The sequence below is a fragment of the Sinocyclocheilus anshuiensis genome, unplaced genomic scaffold (genome assembly GCF_001515605.1).
Source record: "Sinocyclocheilus anshuiensis isolate Anshui unplaced genomic scaffold, SAMN03320099.WGS_v1.1 scaffold96, whole genome shotgun sequence".
Classification (NCBI taxonomy): Eukaryota; Metazoa; Chordata; class Actinopteri; order Cypriniformes; family Cyprinidae; genus Sinocyclocheilus; species Sinocyclocheilus anshuiensis.
This window is the reverse complement of record NW_015554094.1, coordinates 198749-220973: the sequence shown is the minus strand read 5'-3', so window position 1 is coordinate 220973 and position 22225 is coordinate 198749. Positions and strand designations below refer to the sequence as shown.

The following is a 22225-nucleotide window of genomic DNA, read 5'->3' as shown; positions in this document are numbered from 1 at the left end:
TGTGTGTGTGTGTGTGTGTGTGTGTGTGTGTGTGTGTGTGTGTGTGTGTGTGTGTGTGCAGTGCATTAGCAAGAAACACAAGCTGTCACCCTTCAGTCCACATTAGAAAGGTCCATTTGGTAGCGCAGCAACACTGGTGTCCAGGCAGTGCTCCAGATAAGAGCGCAATGACTGCGTTAATCCTCTGTCCGGTTCAGATGAATTAATCAGAGTTAAAGCACCTGTTCAGTCTTCGTCAATAGAGTGTTGGGTTACGAAGGGCATTATGTCTGATAGAAGCCCTGCATGTTTGAGACCGGAGCACCTGCGCTGGCTTTACCTGAGCAGAGAGGACAGGGTCAGCTCCCGTTTGACGTCACGTCACTGTCATATCATTGTCAGGAGCAGATGAACAACATCGGAGAACATTTAACTTCTAAAAAAAAAAAAAACCTTACCGTTTTCAAACAGGTTTCCTTAACACTTGCACAGTCTGCCATTTGTTCGCCATTCTTTTTAGCACCTTCACAACAGCTACAGGGTAAAGAGATACAAGGAAGACCAATCACAATTCAATATGCAAACTATTACAATGACATCATATTTTAAGTATTAAGAAAAACATCAAACATCATTTAAATGAAGTTGAATGCTGAACATTCTATCTATTTTCAAATGTTTGTCCTTAATTTCTTTCTTTTTTAAATGACAAAAACTAAATTGGATGGCAATTTAAGTTTGGGGTCAGACTTAATATAATGTAAGTTTTTTTATTATTAAATTAATACTTTTATTTAGCAAGGACACATTGAATTTATCAAAAGTGACAGTAAAGATATTATGTTACAAAAAAAAATCCATTTCAAAGAATTGCTGTTCTTTTAATTTTTTATCATAGAATCCAGAAAAAAAATGTTATGGTTTCCAAAGAAAAACCAAAAACAATTCAGCACAAAATGTGCAAGTGCATAATTTTAACAGCTGTTAAGAACATTGATAATAAGAAGAAACTGACACTGAAGCCTGGAGAAATGGCTGCTGAAAATTCAGCTTTGAATCACAGGAATAAATTAATAGCCAAATAGAAAACTTTAAATTATACTTTACTTTATATGTTACTTTAAATTATAGCAATATTTCACAACATAAGTATTTTTACTTTATTTTTGATCAAATAAATGCAGCGCTGGTGAGCAGAAGAGACATAGATTTCTTTCAAAAATATATGACCCCAAACTTTTAAACAGTATTGTATATATATGCAAAAATATAATTCAATTTTTGAACAAAAACTGATCTCTTTCTGATGTTCAAAACTTCTCGGAGGGCATCAGAAAATTAGTTTTGTGCACATGATTCCTGTTGTGCATTTTCTGATTCAAGTGGCCCCACATGTCCAGAATTTAAACCTCCTTCAGTCTCTGCCATTGATTACAGCATTTAATGAATGACTCTGAAGAGCCAGTCGTTGATGGTCATGTAATCAGCTACGTTTCCTTATATTACAATGACAAATGGCATAGTTTCGGGCCTCTCCTTTCCCAGAGTCCACCGCGTCTCTATTCTGCCACTTTAAATCAGATAAGGTGTACCACAGAACAAATCCTTCAATTTATTCATCCTTCAAGGGCCAATTAGAGAACCAGAGAGAGAATGATTAGGAGAACACGGCAGCTGTTCGCTTTGAATTGATTCAAAGACGACCAAACATGTAAAATCTCTACAAGAATTGATCTTTTCAATGCTTCATATTAGGTGCAGATCCTATTGACGTGTTCTGCACGTTTTTTATAAAGTAGGTTTCCTTTCTCTCTGTGAAACTCTTTAACATTACCACATTTCAATATTTTAGATGAGTTATAGTGCTCGCTAATTTAAATGCTTTTTTCCTGTTCACTGTGCTGGTATCTTTTTAGCCCAATAAGTGCTCAGTGAAACATACTGTCGCTCTGGCTCTGATTAAACTAGTCATGCAGGAGAACCCTTCCGTGTGTAGGACATCAGCAGTGCTTTTAGGAAAACTGCAATTACTGTTAGCTGAGCTTAGCTGTTAGCTGTTAACTCTCTGGTTAAAGGACAAACACACACTGTAAAAAATAAGTGTAATTTTAACTGTAAAATTTTGTAAAAACGCTACGGAAAAAAAACGGTTAATAGGTTAACAGTAAGTTCCCGTACTATATACAGGGAAAAACTGTAAAATATCTAACCAGACATTTCATGTAATTTTACAGTAAAATGCTGTTAATTTGACAGTTTTTAGAAGTAAAAATAACAAATCAATGTATAATTTACAGTCAAAAACTGTAAACTGATATTCCCAGAATTCCCCGCATGACACTCCACATTTGAAAGTATTTTGTTTAAATAATCATGTTTTTTTAATAGATTTTGTTATTAGTTATGTATATTTGGGCTTTATGTTACATCTTCTGTTGTTTAATGAAAGTTTAATGCATTATTTAAGTATCATGTGTGTTACCATGATGGTGTTTTGTGTTTGCATGAATGACTCTGTGCACCTTCTATATATTAGTATATACTTCTGCTTGTGGCGAAGCTACTTGTGATGAGCTTTGATTCTTCATGTGGCTTTCTCTTTTTACCACCTGCATTATTATGGTGGTTGTCAGTATGTTAAAGGTACAAAACAGATTTTAATAGCAGTGTGCATTGTTGAATTTACTGGTTTACATTCAAATTTTCTTGTTTGTAAATTACAGTTTTGTACTGTAAAATTTAGTTTTTGGCCGTAAATGTTTTTACAGTTTTTCTGTATTTTTTACAAAATTATTCTGGCAACCACAGCTGCCAAAATTATTTTGTAAAAACGACAGAATTTTTTTTACAGTGCACACCTGAAACACAACACACGACCATTTCATTGCATCGACAAGCAGAGGCTTATGAGATTATCCAGTGTTCAACAATAAGGTCCGGTTGAGCTGGTGGTTTAAGTGACCGCAAATACAAAACAGCTGTTTTAGCAACAAATAAATGTAATTTGTTTTTCATTAAACTGTATGTTTTATGCCTATAAATTCATAAACCACACTAATGATGAAAACATAATGTAGTACAAAACTCTTTGATTTTGAACCCATTCTAACTGATGCATCCATCAGTTATCAGTTTTAATAAATCCTTATACCTAACATTATTTTGATTACATATTTAAATCAGTGTTGTCTATACATCACACAAACCTAAAGCTTAATTTCTAAGACATTAAAACACATATATAATCACATTTTCTGTTTTTAAATAATTAGATATAAGTACATTACTGTTCAAAGGTTTGTGGTTAATGTTTTGCTTACCAAGGCCACATTTATTTGATCAAAAATACAGTAAAAAATTTAATATTGTGAAATATTATTGCAATTTATAAGAACTGTTTTCTATTTGAGTATATTTTGAGATGTAATTTATTTCTGTGAAGCAAAGCTGAATATTCAGCATCATTACTCCAGTCTTCAGTGTCACATGATCTCCAGAAATCAGAAAGCTGTGCTGCTTCATATTTCATATCAGCATTGGCCACTGAAAAACTCCACCAGTGAGCATTTTTATGGGTTACATGACAATAAAGATCGTGTTTTCTCATTTCTTCCTGTCAGGCTCCTTTTGCCCTGTACCACACAAACAGAAAACTCATCATGGAGCCGAAGGTCACCATCAATGCCAGAATCGTGGTAGTGGGAGCATCTGACACGGGTTTAGCTTTTCTTGAAGCACTAACATTCTGGTAAGCATGCCATTTTTAGAAACGCTACTTCAATCAAATGGTCAACTCCGATTATTAAGCCCTACAGTAAATAGCATTCAAGGTTTTTTTTTTTGGAAGAAACAAGAAGATATTTGTGTCTGAAACAGGCTTTTTTTTGTCTGGGGGTGGAGGGACATCATCTCAAGTGTGATTATAATTAGTGAGAGTGACCCTCGGGGATCTGAGCGAAACAATGATTGCATGAAATCTGAGCTTATGCCTTTATATAATAACACTCAGCCCAGCACACGCCAATTAATACTTGTATTCTGGATCCTCCTGTCTCTGGACAGAAATTTCTGTGTTTTAAAACCACTGAATTTGAAAAACAGACTTTTCAAATAAAATATTTGTCTTTATTCAAATCTTTTTAAGCAGTGATTCCCAGCCAGGCATCAGCTCCAAGTGGTACTTTGAAAGATTTCAACTTCAATATCAGGGCCACATTCTGGTGAGAAAAACCTTTGTAACATAGAAAATGCAACTAAGGATATTCAAAAGTCACTTTACAAAGACTGACCTTTCGTTTGTTAAACATCACATCTAGATTTAATTTACAAAAACATGTGCCGTTAGGTCTTTCTTGAAAATGTGAGGCAACTAGACAAATGCAAGGCTGCATTTGTTTGATTAAAAATAGAAATATTGCGAAAAATTATTATAATTTTAAATTACTGTTTTCTGTTTGATTGTGTTTTAAAATGTAATTTATTCCGGTGATCAAAGCTGAATTTTCAGCATCATTACTCCAGTCTTCAGTGTCACATGATCCTTCAGAAATCATTCTAATATGCTGATTTGCTGCTCAAGAAACATTTATGATTATTATTATCAATGTTAGAAACAGTTGTGCTGCTTCATATTTTTTGTGATAGCCATGATATTTTTATTTCAGGATTCTTGATGAATAGAAAGTTCAAAATTAAAGCATTTACTTGAAACAGAAATCTTTTGTAACGTTATAAATATCTTTACTGTAACTTTTGATCAATTTAACACATTCTTGCTGAATAAAAGTTTTAATTTCTTTCCTAAAGAAAAACGGTAGTGTACAGTAAAAGGTTGGGAAACACTGTTTTTAGACAATGACTTCCACACACTTTAGCTCTTTAGTCTCTGAAGGATTTCACTTTTCAGAATGTCATTTCTCGAGAGGATATCAGGAGAGGTCAGGGGTTTGGATGCAGCTTCTCGCAAAGCGTTTGACCAAACAAAGCCGCCATTTAAGGCTGTTCTTGTTTGCTGAAAGCTGATAACTGCCTGGCAACCAGGGGTCGCTCTGCGGCTGTGTGTGTGTGTGTGTGTTAACTCCTGCTGCTTTGGCAGGCACCGCGGGCACGCAGCTGTCTAGAGCTGGCAGTGTGTAGAGGTCACGCGCTGGCCCTTTAATTAGCCCTGCCACTGTTCTCTAGGCCGCAATTGGTGTTTGCTGTCGCTAATGACTTGACTAATGAGGCAGTTAGTGTCCACTAAACTTATGGCCGGTCAGCCGCTGTAGAGGCCGCCTGACTAATGGAGAAGGTGGAGGCCATGGCCGACAGCGCTTATCTGTCAAGCCAAAACCATTGGCCCCCTCACGCGCGCTCTCTTGTCCTTTATCACCCCTGAGGATGGGGTGAAACGCAGAACCATAGAGGACCGATAAAGATGCTTGGCCCCTAAACTTAGCAGTCAGACACTGGCCACAATAGAGGCCTGTCAGCTACTGATAAGGCCAGAACGCTGTGAGCTGGTGGTCAAGAACAGCCTACGGAGAGAAAACACATACACACACAAGATTAACATTTCACACTGACACAGATTCCAGATTTTTTTCTAATATAAAAGATGGACAAATAATTCTGTTCTTTAATTAATTCTATAAATTCTTAATGAAACAACAATGAAAATATCCATTGCCATCTAGTAAATAATAATAGTCACATTTGCTCAATTTTATCAAACAAAATGTTATTCTTTAAATCATGTTTATCATTAACTACAACATCTGGTCCCAAATTAGCGAACTCCTATTTAGTGGTTAATTTAGGCTAAATGTGCAAGCCTCGTTTTTATTTTATTTTTATTCGTAATATTTTCCCAAATTTTGTTTAAATATTTTAATGTATACATGTTTTTAAATGGTATTTTAATGGTATTTTAGCAATAAAAATTTATTAAATAATAATTAATAATTAAAATTTATAATTAATTTATTTAGGCATGTCCCAAAATAAAAATCACACAAATCAATTTGTTTTTAATTCATTTATTTTTAAATGTTTTAATTTTTATTTCAATGTTATTTTAGCAATAAACATTAATTAAACAATTAAATTAATTCATGTGTATCATTAAAATAAAATCATACAAATCTGTTTATTTTTCATTTAATTTATTTAGTGTATTTAGGCATGTCCCAAAATAAAAATCACACAAATCGATTTGTTTTTAATTTAATTTATTTGTAAATGTTTTAATATTTATTTTAACGTTATTTTAGCAATAAACATTAATTGAACAATTAAATTAATTCATGGGTATCATTAAAATAAAATCATACAAATCTGTTTATTTTTCATTTAACTTATTTAGTGTATTTAGGCATGTCCAAAATTTTGTTTAAATATTTGAATGGATACATATTTTAAAATGTTATTTTAGCAATACAAATTCATTCATTCATTCATTTAAATTAATTAATGTCTATGTCTAAAAAAAATCACACAAATCAATTAATGTTTTTAATTTAATTTATATTTAATTCATTTAGTGTAACAGGGTTTGAAACCTTACATATATAAAAAATATAAATAAAATTTTAATAATGAATTTTACTGATTCTTTGTTTAAAAAAAATAATTAGAATACTCAAGTGCTGTTAAAAAATGGCAATCTATCTTATACTTCTGCATGTGAACATTTGTGCAAATCAAACATATGCAGGAAAGAGTTCAATGAAAAAACGGGCTCAAATAAAAGACAGCTAGCTGAAGATGACAGTCGCAGCTCTGTCTGTCTGCATCGCTTAGAGCGCTAGAACGCAGAGCTGCAGCTGTGTGTCCAGCGTTCTCCGTCTGATCAATCAAGACAGTCCACAGGCCTCACACACTCACAAGCACTCCTCTTTTAACACACGCTAGCCTGATTTCCTCTCCCGCCACAGATAGAGATCATGTCTTTCTAACACATACAAAACAGGGCATTTACATGACAAGAGACCTTTTTACACTCCTGAGGGGACGGGGGGAGGGCGACGGGGGGAGACCACTACACACAGGAAACAAAACAAGAGTGAAAAAAGACAAAACAAAAGGAAAGGCTTTTACTGTGATGGTTGGAGAAGAAAGCACTTTAATGCAGGCCAGCACTGTGCTGGAAATTAAGGGATTTCAGCATCTGTCCGTCGAGTGTTTGCAGAATAACCTCACACACCCCACATGCTTTTGTTCAGGCGTCGTTACTATCCTCTCTTCATTCAATGGTATTCATTTCTGGACACAAAAAAAGGAACAAAAAAATTGGACAAAAATAGCCTCATTATCCAAAATGGACTAGATCTGTCCTACAGTCTGTTCTTCGGAAAAGCACAAATCAACACGTTTTCTGTACCTGAAATTGATTTGGAGACATGTTCGATCAACAGTTTGAACGTCAGCCATTCTTTGTATAATGTCAAGATGCATAAAGTAAGATAAGATAAATAAAAGGGTCAATGACATTATGTGACTCTCACTCGACTACATTTCTCTTTCCTGCCAGTCCTCATCTCAGATTCAACAATCTCACTCTCATCTCCGCTCACGGTCTTCCAGATCGCTACTCTGATGACAACACAAGATTTCTGGCTACCAGGTGAAAGATGCATTACAAACGAGAGGCATTCAGACATCATGCAGCATATTTCCACTCCATGAAAGAGGGAGAGACCACTTTATTTCCATTCTATCACACAGATAATTCATTACATTTATATAGCGCTTTTCTAGGCACTCAAAGCGCTTTACATTGTCAGGGGGTATCTCCTCATCCACCAGCAGTGTGCAGCATCCAGATGTGAAGTGCTAAAGCATCGAAGCTGTCCTGGGCTCTCAGTGGAGTTCAAACTCGAAGGCCTGACTTATATTTGAATGAAAAGTCAATTCATTATAAACATTACTAATAATTTCTTAGGAGAAAAGTTTACACAGCAGAATTGCACCATGCTATAATACTGTCAATCTCCTAAAAGAGCAGAGTTGTCAATGCACTGACTTTTTCAAGTCAAAATAGCAAAACATTATGCTGTTACTCATTGATGATTTCCCCTCCTTTGGAGCTCAAATCTCATTCACATTCCTGTCAAATTCATTGTGCTTTAGGTTTGATGTTGTTGACTGATCAAAATGCTGAAAGCTTGAAAAATATGACTGTAAATGAGATAAATGAGTTATAATTTTGGACCGCTTTTATACGGCGCAAACATGATTTTCTAACTTATATTTCTATTATAATAATTTTCTATTATATTAATTAAGATTTCTAACTTATTATTTTTGTCTTGTTTTCCATTCTTTAAATTCTTAAATCATGATACATTTACTTGAGAAGCAAATTTGCCTTATTGTTTCAGAAAAGAAAAACTGACAGATTATTATTATTTTTTTTTTGTTTGTTTAAGCATTAACTCAATTTTAATAAGATTTTAATTTTAATATACGGAGACCCACAAATGACATGCAAGAAAAAATAAATAAATCGTGCGCACGATTTACTAATTCGTTCCCTCGATGTACTAAATCGTGCGCACAATTTACTAATTCGCTCTCTCGATTTATAAATCGTGTGCACGATTTAGCAAATCGAGGGAACAAATTAGTAAATCGTGCACACAATTTATAAATCGAGGGAACGAAATAGTAAATAGTGCACACGATTTAGCCTACTACTTTTTTCCTGCATGCCATGTGCGGGGCTCCGTATTAATAAGATATTAAGTCTTGGGGGGAAAAAAATCTAAATTAATTGAGTTAATACTTAAACTGACTCAATTAATTTTGAGAATTTTTAAAGAAAACATCCTATTAAAAATTAAGTTAGTTTATGCTTAAAACAAAACAAAAAAATCTCAGTTTTAAGCATAAACTCACTTAATTTTGATCATAATTGTTTTCAGAGAACAAGATTTAATATCTTTGCAAAATTAAGTAATTACAAAATCTGTCAGCTTTAAGCACAAACTCAATTTTGCAAACATTTTTAGAAAACAAGACTTAATATCTTAAGTTATTTGCTTCTCAAGTAAACGTATCTTGATTTAAGAAGGTTTAGATATTTGTACTAGAAAACAAAAAAATAATGAGTAAGAAAATAATTCTTGCAGTGTAGTGAATTTCTTCATTCATTTGGCAGTATAAAGCAAGAGAACCAAAAGCTCCTCAGAATACCTTTTGTTTATCAAAGATGAATAAATCAAGATCAAATGTTAATTTTTTGGGTGACATATTCCTTTAAAACTGCTTTGGTCTCTCAAGAGATTCTGACCTCTTACCTTATATTTTAATATTTTGAAAGCGGCAGCTTTAGTGCGGCTTCACAGAAAGCAGGAACGTCTGTTTTATCATGTCTGTTAGTAGTTCTGCATGACTGGCACATCTAATCCAATCCACCGATCCAAACGACTGATACAACACACCATATCAGAGTTCTGGAGGAAGAGCTTCCACACGAAACCTTGATTCTGAGCATCTCAGTTATAGCGTAAAACAGTGAACGAGTCAGTTAACCTTGAGCACTGAGAATCTAAAACCGCTTACAGTGAAAGACACAGATGTCCTTCTGGCTGCTCTTTTCATAGCAGTGTAAGATTGATGCGGGATCTGTTCCTCCACAGTCACTGCTACAGCGATCAGGATCAAGCCCAGCTGTATTTGCGCTCCTGGATCAGCGTGGTGAAGGGTAAGATGAAGGCCATCAAACACAAGGCCAAACACCTGGAGCTGATGGAGAATGGTAAAGTGAAGTATGACTATCTGATCCTCTGCACCGGCCTGCAGTATCAGGTCAGAGACACACAGACACAACATCAACACAATTCAGCGAACCAAGATGTCACTGTGAATTATGAGACATGTATTCTGTGCCAATGCAGATCAGTGTTTGCAAATGAATGCAATGCTAATTTGGTTTTCATGCAGAGCACAGTAATTAGTACATGAGAATTCAGCTTGTGTGGATGCTGCTGTATTTGGCAGAGTCTGACAATACATTTAATGGTAGGACATTGCAGTATGTAGAAGCTGGACACACACACACGCATATATATGAATAAATTTCTAGTTAGCTTTATGGGTTATTTAGTTCTGTTTTCCTTGGTTCCCTACCTGTTTGTTTGAGTCCTCAGTTCAGGGCCCGTATTTATCAAGCTTCTCAAAGTGCCATTTTAGTCTTAAGTGCTGGGAATTCATTACATTTACACCTACTTTCAAACTTAAGTATAAAAGCAAGTTATCAAGCTCCAGTGTCGGCTCCAGCCCCCGAGTCCGCTCCAGTGTCGGCTCCAGCCCCCGAGTCCGCTCCAGTGTCGGCTCCAGCCCCCGAGTCCGCTCCAGTGTCGGCTCCAGCCCCCGAGTCCGCTCCAGTGTCGGCTCTAGCTCCCCGAGCTGCCGCCACCGCCCTGGAGGCTTCGTGTTCAGTCTGGGCCACCCCATTGGACTGTTTATGGTGTGAGAACGTGCATTGCAGGGGGCGGGGAGTACTGTCATAGTTTTAGTTTGTTTAGAGTTTGTTTTTGTTCTGTTTTCCTGTTCTATTCATGTCTGTTTCTAGTTAGCTTTCTAGGTTGTTAATTTGTTATGTTCTCCTTGGTTTCTGATTACAGCCCTCAGTTAAGATGTTACTTGTTAATTAGCTCCTTAGTTTTCTATGTATAAAAGCCCTCAGTTTGAGTTAGTTCTTTTGTCTGGTCTTATGTTTGCTTAGTTGTGGTTGGGTTTGGTTTACTCCTGCTATCTCCTGTGCTTTTCTTGTGGATTATTATTAAAAAACTCTTGGCTTGGATATTGCTCCTTCGTTGTGCACTTTATTCTACACAGCCCATGACAAATAACACTGATAAATATATACATGTATTTATATAAAATGTATGCACACACAAATATATTTACCAGCTTCTACAAAGTATCTGCAATTTGTGATAAATTATAAAAGTTAATTAATATTAAAATTATATTAAACTGTTTGGTTAGAGAATATATATAAAATTATATGAATTATTCATTTACGTTATTATGTATATATAGAGAGAGGGAGAAATTATTTTAATGTAATTTAACATTTTTAACTACACTTCAGATGCCCAGTCTCACCAGCACCGATGCCATAACCCAAAAAACCAACTGTGAACCCACATCAGCCCAGACACAGACTCAAACACCTACAGCCCGTCCCGTCCAACCTCTTCATCCTCAATGACCAGCACGACTGCTTACATGTCCATCAGTGGCTCATGAACAACTTTGTGGAACTGACAGGTGCGTTTACTGCAAATTTACAAAGATTTTATTAGAGTCAATGGCAGCCCTCTCTCGTGCATAATCTCATTTACCAAGCCACTGTTATTCTAAAGCCTCGTCCAACTGTCAGAGCATAACTAGTAGCTAATTAGCGTGAGTGAAATCTCATCTCCTTCCATCCATTTACAGGGGAATATTAATATTAGCAGGGTGAGCTAAGAATTAATCTGCACGGGCAGAGATGAGCCACCGCTATCTGTCTGATTAAGCCTATTATATGTACTAATTACAGCCTCCTTTAATAATCCGGGAAGTAGTGCAATTATCAGTGAATGCTAATTATACCGTCTGCATATGAAAGATATCAATTTAGTGGCATGAGAATTTGTATTTGGGTCAACCAGAGAGGCATCACTGGGTCTGGCTCCGAATAAGTTGTCAACACAAATTACCTGATAATAGTTTTGGCAGAAATCCTGTTGTGGTTGAAAACATCCGAGCACTCAGGTTGAGCGGCGCTGGCTGTGCTTCAGCACCATGGACAGGGCTTTGAGCGAGACCTTCTCTAACTATTCATCCCTGCATGAGGAAAGACAGATGATATGTAAATGAATGCTATTTAACATAAACATGGCATTGAAGACAGAAGCTACAGGACTGAATGCGTGAGATGTATAGAAGACAAAGCCACATTTATGAAACGGAAAGGTCTGGCTCTCAAAGCTGATTGGATGAATCATGTTCAAAGCCAATTTACACACACCTGTGACCTGATACCGTTGACTTGATTGCAAAGATACTATTTAAACTGAGCTGGATGTTGACATCACTGAATTCAATGATGAACTGTCTTTAACTGAAAAATTTGTGTTTACTATTGTCATTTTGCATTATTGACACTATTTTCCTAATTAATGCTGTTCAGTTGCTTTGACACAATCTGTATTGTTAAAAGCGCTATATAAATAAAGGTGACTTGACTTGACCGCACATCAGTTAATACTAATGAAATGAATACTTTTATTCAGCAAGGATGCATTAAATTCATCAAAAGTGACAGTAAAGACATTTTTGATGTTACAAAAGATCTCTGTTTCAACTTTCTATTCATAGAATCTTGAAAAAAAAACAGTGATACATTTTGATCTTTGTTTTAAACAAAAATATGAAGCAGCACAACAATAATAATTAAAAATAATAATGCTAAGAAATGTTTCTTAAACACTGAATACTAGAGTAAAATTCAACTTTGCATTGCAGGAATAAATTACATCTTAATATTTATTCAAATTGAAAACAGATATTTTAAATTGTAATAATACTTCACAATATTACTGTTATGCTCACAAAGGCATTTATTGATCAAATAAATGCAACCTTGGTGAGCATAAGAGACTACTTTCAAAAGCATTTTTTTTTAAATGGGAATTTGTATTAATGAAGCAAATTGCTACATTGCACGGGAATATGAATAATTAATATCAATAATCAGTAATTAAATTATATTAAAAATAATAATGCTAATGATTTAATTAATAATTCTGATTAAATTAATAATGTTCCAATATTCATTTAAATATAATAGAGTTCCTAAATGTTCTAGTTTCATGTTTTTAAATTCTAAGTAATTCAAAATTTTGATTGCATTATTGATCCACATTCCATATTATTTTTGTATAAATTAATGCTACAATTTTTTTTTATTCTAAAATATTATAGAAATCATGCATTAGTGTAAACACGGCAAAATTAATACTCATCTATGCAATGATTTTACAAACCAGTCATCTGTCATTATACAGGATCATGCATGTGTGCCTATATATTCACCGCGTATCATTTTGTGTGTTATGTGAGTGCCGTCTGATTAGTTTTCATCCTTGAGGACTCTAATGTTAACATCAAAGACCTTCCTTCACAAAAGATCTCAATTAAATCAATCCAGCAATGATGGTGTACGAGGGTTTGCGACACTGTTTGGGTGCAGCAGTGAAAGGACATCACTTCCTTCATCTTCTCTTCCTTATTTCCTTTTCTCCCCTCATCTAGCATAATGGGACCTTCTCCGGGTTGCTAAGTGACCCTTCTCTGTTTCACAGCCACTGATATTATCTCTCCAAAGGGCCGTAATAAATTGCTTCCCTTCCCCCTTGTGTAGGGTAAATGGCCTTAAAGGGGTCATATGATGCGATTTCAAGTTTTCCTTTCTCTTTGGAGTGTTACAAGCTGATTGTGCATAGATAAGATCCCTGAAGTTGCAAAGACTAAAGTCTCAAAACCAAAGAGATATTCTTTATCAAAGTTAAGACTCTGCCACGCCCCCCTAAAACGGCTCGTTCTAACACGCCCCCACATATCTACCTCACTATGTGGCAATATTAGCATAATGCGGCCCAAATGTGCACACAAAGAAAGAAGGCGTGGTTTCAGTAACCGCAGTTAGTGTTGAAGCAGCCATGTCAGGGAGCCGCTGTGTGTTTCTAGGTGAAAGCAAAAGCATTTTATTTGGCCTTCCGAAAGTAGATGCATTTAGGAATATTTAAGATTACTTACAACAGAACAGCAATGCATTTTATGGAGGACCGTTTCGTGAACCTAGGAGAGGAGGTAATTCTGACTTTGCTATGACAATCTGGCGCTTCTGAATCAGCTACTGTAAGTATGTTTTGTTACTAGTTTAAGTATTTGCTATTGACTGTTCAAATGCGGAGTTTTGCACATCGTGTGTGTGTGTGTGTGCGTGCGCGCGCGCGCGTGAGAGAGAGAGAGAGCGCGAGAGAGAGAGAGAGAGAGAGAGAGAGAGTCACATCATAGTGGAGTCAGCTGTCTTAACCGTGGCTTGTGTACTGCACAAATACCAGCTTCATCACTGTGTCTGTCACGCGACTCTGTTCCCCTTTTTGTATGGGTCAAAATGATTGATTTTTCTTTTATGCCAAGTAAAGATCATGTTCCATGAAGATATTTAGTAAATTTCCTACCGAAAATATATCAAACCTTATTTTTTGATTAGTAATATGCATTGCTAAGAACTTTTTTTTTTGAAAGCTGACGCTCGCGATTATGGTAAGGGGCGTTACATTTCCAACGAGTGCTTGCAGTGTTCGGCCAATCACAATGCACTGGGTCAGCTGGCCAATCAGAGCAGACTGCGCTTGTCGGAAGGAGGGACTTTGTAGAAAACAAAGCGTTTGAGAGGCGGGGCATAGAGGACCTACAATAATGTACAGTATTTGAAAAATAATGTTGTTTTTTGAACATTAAAGCATGTCAACATATTCTGTTACACCAAATAATGATCTTTAAAAAAGCATCATATGACCCCTTTAAGTTTATTTTACAGTTAAGTAAACCAGTTTTTTATTAGGGGGAATGTAACTTGATTAATTCTCATTGGTATGAATGTAATAAAGTCCAGTGTTTTTTCACAATATGTTGTCCATGTCAAATGAGGCCACTCTCTTAAATGTGAAGAGTGTAAAATATATACCAAACACAAAATGATGTTTGACTGGTGATGTTTGACACTTGCACAGGTGATGCTGTGCTGTATGGAAACACTATAGACGTGTTCACCTGCTTGGAGGCGCTCATGCATCTCGGTGTCAGCGGCCGTCGGATTCATGTAGTCCATCCTCCCGAAGAAGATCCATTTTCCTGTTTCCACAATGACTCAGTGGAGCATGCAGTAAAACAAGCACTAGAAAAGAAGGAAGTCCATGTCCATCACGACTGCCTGTTGACAGATATCAATGATGGACAACACACAGATCCCGTGACATCAGTGTCCTTCACCACTGATGCTCAGACTCTACGACTGGAGTGTGCGGTGAGTGAAATTACCTGCAGAAGAACAGAAAACATCTTATCAGTACACAAATACATTTTCTATTATTAAATCTTTTGAAAATAAGTTTCTTATACATGAGAAGTCTCTCCAAGGCTGCATTTATTTGATAAAAAATACAGTAAACACAGTAATTAACTGCAAAATATTTTTACATTTTAAAATAGCTGTTTTCTATTTGAATATATTTTCAAATGTAATTGATTTCTGTGATCAAAGCTGAATTTTCAGCATCATTTCTCCAGTCTTCAGTGTCACATGATCCTTCAGAAATCATTCTAATATGCTGATTTGCTGCTCAAGAAACATTTCTGATTATTATCAATGTTGAAAACTGCTTCATATTTTTGTGGAAACTAATTGTTTACAGGATTCTTTGATGAATTTGGATGAAAGTTCAAAAGAACAACATTTATTTATAGAATTATATGTTTATAACATTATAAATGTTTTTACTCTCATGTTTTTATCAATTTAATGCATCCTTGCAAAATAGAGTATTAATTCTTTCAAAAAAATCAAAAATAAAAATCTTACTGACCCCAAAATTTAAAGTGGTAGTGTACCTATTTTAGATTCAAGACTAAGGGCGCTTTCACACCTGGCCCGTTGTTTCGGAACCTGGCGCGTTTCCCCACTTAGCTCGGTTCATTTGGGCATATGTGAACACGGCAATCGCACTCGGATCCGCGCCAAAACAATCAGTCCGAGATCGCCTGAACGAGGAATGAACTCTGGAGCGGTTCGGTTGTAGTGAGAAAGCAATCCAATCTAACGGACCAACGAACCAGGCTATATCACAATGTATAATGGGTAATTACGTAAGTTCCGTGAAAAGCATTAGCTTTGTTGTTTTGCTAATACTTCAAAATGAACCTGTGAATATCTGTGGGTGAGCACGTCTTCGCCATTCAAAATCAAAGTGCACTTTTTCATTTTATAATGCCGTCTTATTGCTCTTCTTCCTAGTAGCTGCGTTTCAAAAATGTTTTCCCGAGGAATCCTGGACTCTTGCTCAAAATGATAAATTAATATAAGGACAGCTACAAAAGAAAAAAAAAACAACAATAAGCCCGTGAAGCTGTTGTCGTTCCATCCTGACGGATGACAGCCGTGACAACTAAGTGGAATCCCGGAAAATAAACCATGGAACTTTGACCAATGAGAGAACAGTTTACTCGCGCGTGACTTGTATTAACAAATTTGGTCCGTTTAGAAACTTTGCCGTGTGAAAGCGAACCACACCATGAATAAAAAGCAACATTGTAATAATTTGAATCCCTGTTTCGGAACAAAGCAATCGATCTACAGGTGTGAAAGCACCCTAAATTATTTGTTATTAAACATTTCCTTTATCGTGCTCCTGTGCCTTTAAGATATTATTTCACCTAAAAATGTACATTTTGAGTTCTGAAAGTTACAGAATGATTTCGTATTTAATTTCAAAAGATCAAGGACATTTCGACTCGTCATAATATAAGTTCTTTAACATGCGTTAAAGGGATGTTTAGTCCATCATGATTTTAGAAAACACTCAAAATACTGCATGTTTGTACATTTTAAAACAAATAACTAACTTGCATTCCATTTTCACAGGTGTTCTTCATCTTCTCTTATAAAACTGTCGACTATGACGCCTTCAAGGCCATCAATGATGCCTGTTTGGTGTTCGATGGCCGTTTGGTCATAGATTCCACCTTCCACACCAACGACCCCTCCATATACGCCGCAGGCCCCTTGACCAAATACTCCCGCCACTACCATGCCGACCAGTGGAGCGACTCCTGCTTTAATTCTAAGGAGGTGGGGCAGAGTTTGGCATCTGTTGTCCTGCCCTAATGTGACCCCACCCTGGAGCGTCCTGCCGGCCCACCGTCTGACCACAACCACTTCATTCCAGTGTATAATCAGGCCAAGATCCAAGGTCACTATTTCTCCTTCTGAATTTCTCAATCAGTACCTAGGAAACAAAACATCACAGAGATTTCAATATCGGCTCTTTTCAAGAACACCCTAGCAACTGCCTCAAAAACCCTAGCAACCCCCAAGCAACCAGAACACTTTGGAAAAATGCTCTAAAATCCACTCAAAACACCTTAACAACTACCTAGAACACTCTAGCAACAAGAACACTCTAGAAAATCCACTCAAAACACCTTGCCAACTGCCTAGAATACCCTAGCAACCTGCTAGCCTCCAGAACACTATCCATATAAAACACCTTAGCAACTGCCTAGAACCCCCTAGCAATGAGAACACTCTAGATTCTAGAAAATCCACTCAAAACACCGTAGCAACTGCATAGCAGCACCTGGCAAACACTCTAGCATCATAAAGAACATTTTTGCTTGTGCAAACAATTAAAGTATTCTTCAGAAGTGTTAAAATCCGTTTTTAACATTTTACAATAATTGTCCCTAGTGAGTTGGCCTTTGCAAGAATCAATCAAGTGCTCTTTATGAGTTTATTAGAAGATCCAATGTCCCTTTATATTAGGATTTTAATACTTTTCTCCCATTTTATAGGTGTGCAGGTGTTTAAAACATTTAACGTGTTGCGTCACCCCGTTTTTCCCCCTCATCTAATTCTGACTGACACCAAACTATTGGCAGTTCATTTGCATAATCTAATCACGGGCTAAGTGATTAAAGCAGAATGGACCATCTGTTACACAGAAACACAGCATCTGATATGAGATAAACAGCTTTATAATTATATTTGTGGTGTTCGGGTGAAAATGCTATCAATTTTTAGTTTGTAAAAACAAGAGTTATGAGGAATAATTTATGATAATTCTCATATTTACAGGGGCAAAATTACCAGGTGGCTACAATTACCTCCATGTCGCAAAACCGACCAACAGCGACAAAATAGCAACTCAGAACGTATGGTCAAAACAAGTATTAGTTCGCATCCTATCACAGAACAGTCCTAGATTACTTTAACCAAGAGTTTAAGTGTTGCATTAAGAGCTTAAAAGGTTCATCTTTATTATTTGCATCCTGCAGGGTCGTGACATTGTGACGGGCCGCATTGAAACAGACAACTACATTCATCTGCATCTGAGCCCACATGATGTGGTGGAGAGCATCATGTGCCTCTCTAAGAACACACTTCCCGTCTCCAACCTCCCGTGTCTCTACAGGAAACACCAGCTGCTGCTGAATCATCTCTGCTCACGCTACGACGAGGGTTTGGTCCATGACATGTACAGGTTCAACCATGTTGCATAAATCTTACAGTCAGAAATTCATTTTTCTGTCACAGTTGGACAGTGCTTTACACTCCAAACAGACTAAATCAAGACTAAAATCAGGCCTGATTCTAAATTACAAGATACAGATTTCAACTTAAAGACTGAATTTCAAATCTACAAATGAAGAAAAATTCGACAATCTCACAAGAAAGTCAAATTTTACCCTAAAAACAAAATACAAAAAAAAAAATATTATGGAACATGACGTCTACTTTCTGGACAATTAAGATATTTTGGCATAACATGACAATAAAACAAATTTACCACCAAATTTGTAACGAGTATGGATGTTTTACTGTTGAGTTAATTTCAATTATTGCCAATGCTGATTCTTATTGGATTTCCATTACTGTACAAAATGAAATTTTAATTTAAAAAAGCATTAAAGGCAGAACAAATATACGTATATATATATATATATATATATATGATAGATAGATAGATAGATAGATAGATAGATTCAATACCTAAACACCAAACCAAACAACTAATTCTCTTGAATTATGCACAGGATTATTTATGACACTCCAAACCTTAATTATATCTGTCCTCATCTGTTCACACTTTACATGAAGGTCCATTTCCGACGGTGTGACCTCTGCTCCCAAATTTTAACACCACTGACCCTCCACCATCAGAGCCATTGTCCTGCATTACTAATCTGTTTATGCAGGTGTGCAATCTGCTGTCCACTGCGCCACGAGACAATAGTTAAGCCACCCAGCAGTGCTGATCACACTTATTAAAGTGGGATTCTTCACCGGTCTTTTGTTGAGGTGGCCGGTGCTCAATGTCATTATAGAGAATGGCCGATCATCAAGACCTGTGAGCGTAACTGATTGACCGTGCTGGTGCATGAAGCATATTAGGTGAACATGCAAAGTGAAGTGTGTGTGTGAGTGTGTGTGTTGTAATTATTTGCTCACCCTCATATCGTCCCACACCTGTATGCTGTTATGTTTCCCATGGAATGCAAAAGGAACATTTCTGATGAATCTTTACTCAGACCATCACAGTTCATAGTGACCATAGTCACTGTCTGTCAAGCTCTAAAAAAGACAAAAAACACCATAAGAAATTGCACGTCTAGCAAATAACAGATATAATTAAATAATTACATAATTGAGATTTTTGAGTGAACTATGTCTTTAAATCCAAATGTGACTTTTTAATTTCTTCTTCTTTTTTTTTAGTATAGTATAGGAGAGCATAAGTCTAAGTGGACGTCCATGACATGCGGAAACCTAACAGACCACTCAGATCATTAGGATCGAGTCATTTAGAAATACCAAGGGTTCACACAAAACAAGGGGAGTCCGCTTTTAGTTATTATGCTGCCCACAGTTGGAATCAGTTTCCAGAAGAGATCAGATGTGCTAAAACATTAGTCATATTTAAATCTAAACTCAAAACTCATCTGTTTAGCTGTGCATTTATTGAATGAGCACTGTGCGATGTCCGAACTGATTGCATTTTCTATTTTTAACTGTCTTAGATTCATTTGAAATATTTTTTTTAATCATTTTCAAAGTTTTTAAATTCCCTGTTTTATTCTTGTGATAATTTTTTTTATGATTATTTTACTTTCTTTTATGTAAAGCACTTTGAATTACTGTTGTGTACGAAATGTGCTATATAAATAAACTTGCCTTTAGTTATTTTAGAGAGAACTGGTGCTTGGCTCTTTATCATGACCGCTTCACTGACTTTGAACAGGAAGTACGGCAAATCATGGACTGTAAAAAGTCTTACCAGAACATCTTTTGATGTCAGATAATGACATCACGCAATTATGTAACATGGTTGAACCTGTATGTGTCATGCACCAATCATTTTAATGCAATGTATTTCATGCATTTAGCTCTGGTGGGGCAAAAATACAACCAGATCAGAAAAATAAAATAAAATAAAATAACTGGTTCGTCTAAAATGCACATCAAGTGAAATGAAATGAAATGAAATAAAATAAAAAAGCTTTCACATCAGATTTCAGATGCAACAAATGTCTTTGTCCAAGTTTGGCAATGTATTGTATGCGGAATTACATAAAATAAAAAAAATGAAATTAAAAAACCCTACACGGGTTTCTCTAAAATAAAATAAAATAAAACAAAAATCAGACATCAGGTGCAACATATGTGTTTGTCCAAATTAGATAAGCAAACCCTCTTGCCCATTAAACTAAAAGTTAGTTGGATACTGTATGTGGAAATAAATACAATAAAAATGCAAAATAAAAAAGAAAGTGCAAAAAAATCCTCCAAAATGCTCATTGAAAACTAAATAACAATAATAATAAAAATCAAATGTCAGGTGATACAAATGTGTTTGTCAAAGTATGGCAGGTAAACAAATAAATATGCAATATTTATAAAAATTAATAATAAAATAAAAAATGCAAAAAAAAACTACACAGGTTCCACTAAAAGTGCATCAAGCATAATAAAAATAAAATAAGATTTTCATATTACAATACAAAAAAACAAGACTTTTGTGTCTTCACAGGGTGAGAATGGTTCAGTGTCGATTCAAGAGGCTCTTCAGAAGATAGTGGACGATAAAGCAAAGTCCGATCAGTCAGTGAGTCTCAGCGAGGTGTTTCAGAAAAGCGAGGCTTATTCTGCTCTGAGGAAGAGAGTTCTGGATTATCTGAATTACAACAGATACCATCTGACTATGTACGCCCGGCCGGGAATGTTGTAATCAATATCCATTTAATATTTAGAATTATTTATTCAGTACTTTATCTTTTTTTATAATTTCTTTATTTCCTACATTTGCTGCACCATATGTTTGGGGGGAAACACATTGTGGGGGTTGGGGCTCAAAGAACTACAGCAAGTAAATAAAGCTTCTTGTTTTGTCAAATGCAAATGTTTGGTGTGTATTGGGTAACAGTTGATTTCAAATATCTGGCTTTTCTCTTTTGAATACACCATGTATGCTGTCCAGTATTATATTATGTGGCGCTGTGAATGCAGCGGCTCCTTAGTGCGGTGGGGCAGATAAGAGCAGCAGAATGAGGTAAAGACGGAGCGCAGCAGCAGCTGTATGATAATGAATGTGGGGCAGAAAATCAGACACATGATCCAACAGTCGCATGTCACATAGCGCATGTATTTTAGTACGTTTAGCTCTGGTGAATAGTAGTGTGACCAGATCAGATATTAAAAATTAAATAAAATTATAAAAAGAAATTTAATAAAGAGGAACTTACACGTGAGAGTTCAAATGCAACAAATGTCTTTGTCTAAGTTAGGCAAGTAAACCATCTTGCCTATTAAGCTCAAAGTTGAATGTGGAAATTAAATAAAATTTAACATAAACACAGGTTCCACCAAAATGCACATTGATCATAATCATAATTTAAATTAAAAAAAAACGACATAGATTCTTCTGAAAATTCACATCAATAATAAAATAAAATTATAAAATGTAATAAAAAAAATCAAATAAAATGCTAATGCAATAAAAAATTCTTCTAAAATGCACATCAAGTAAAAACATTTAATTAAAATAAAGCTTAAACATCAGATATCAGATATGTTTGTCAAAGATTGGCAAGTAAACCATCTTGCACATGAAGCTAAAAGCTGGGTATTGAATGTGGAAATACATTTTGAAAAATGCTACTAAAAAAAACTACACATTCTTCTAAATTGCACATCAAGTGTAATAAAATTACAAAAGAAACTAATTTTTAAAAAGCTTACATCAGTTGCAACAAATGTGTTGTTCAAATTAGGCAAGTAGCCCATCTGGCCCCCCAAAATGCGTCTTGTATGTGTAAATAAAATAAAATGAATGCAATACACAAAAATGTTCAACAAGAGTTATGAAATCACGTGCAACAAATATGCTTGTCTGCAATTACATTAATGCCATTTCTGTGACGCTCTCCA

General features: G+C 35.7%; 1 pseudogene; it reads left to right on the top strand.

Moving 5' to 3' along the window:
• The window catches only part of LOC107669413 (cilia- and flagella-associated protein 61-like), a 40638-nt pseudogene extending 19612 nt beyond the window's left edge, over window positions 1–21026 (top strand).
• The last annotated feature ends 1199 nt before the right edge of the window (window positions 21027–22225 follow it).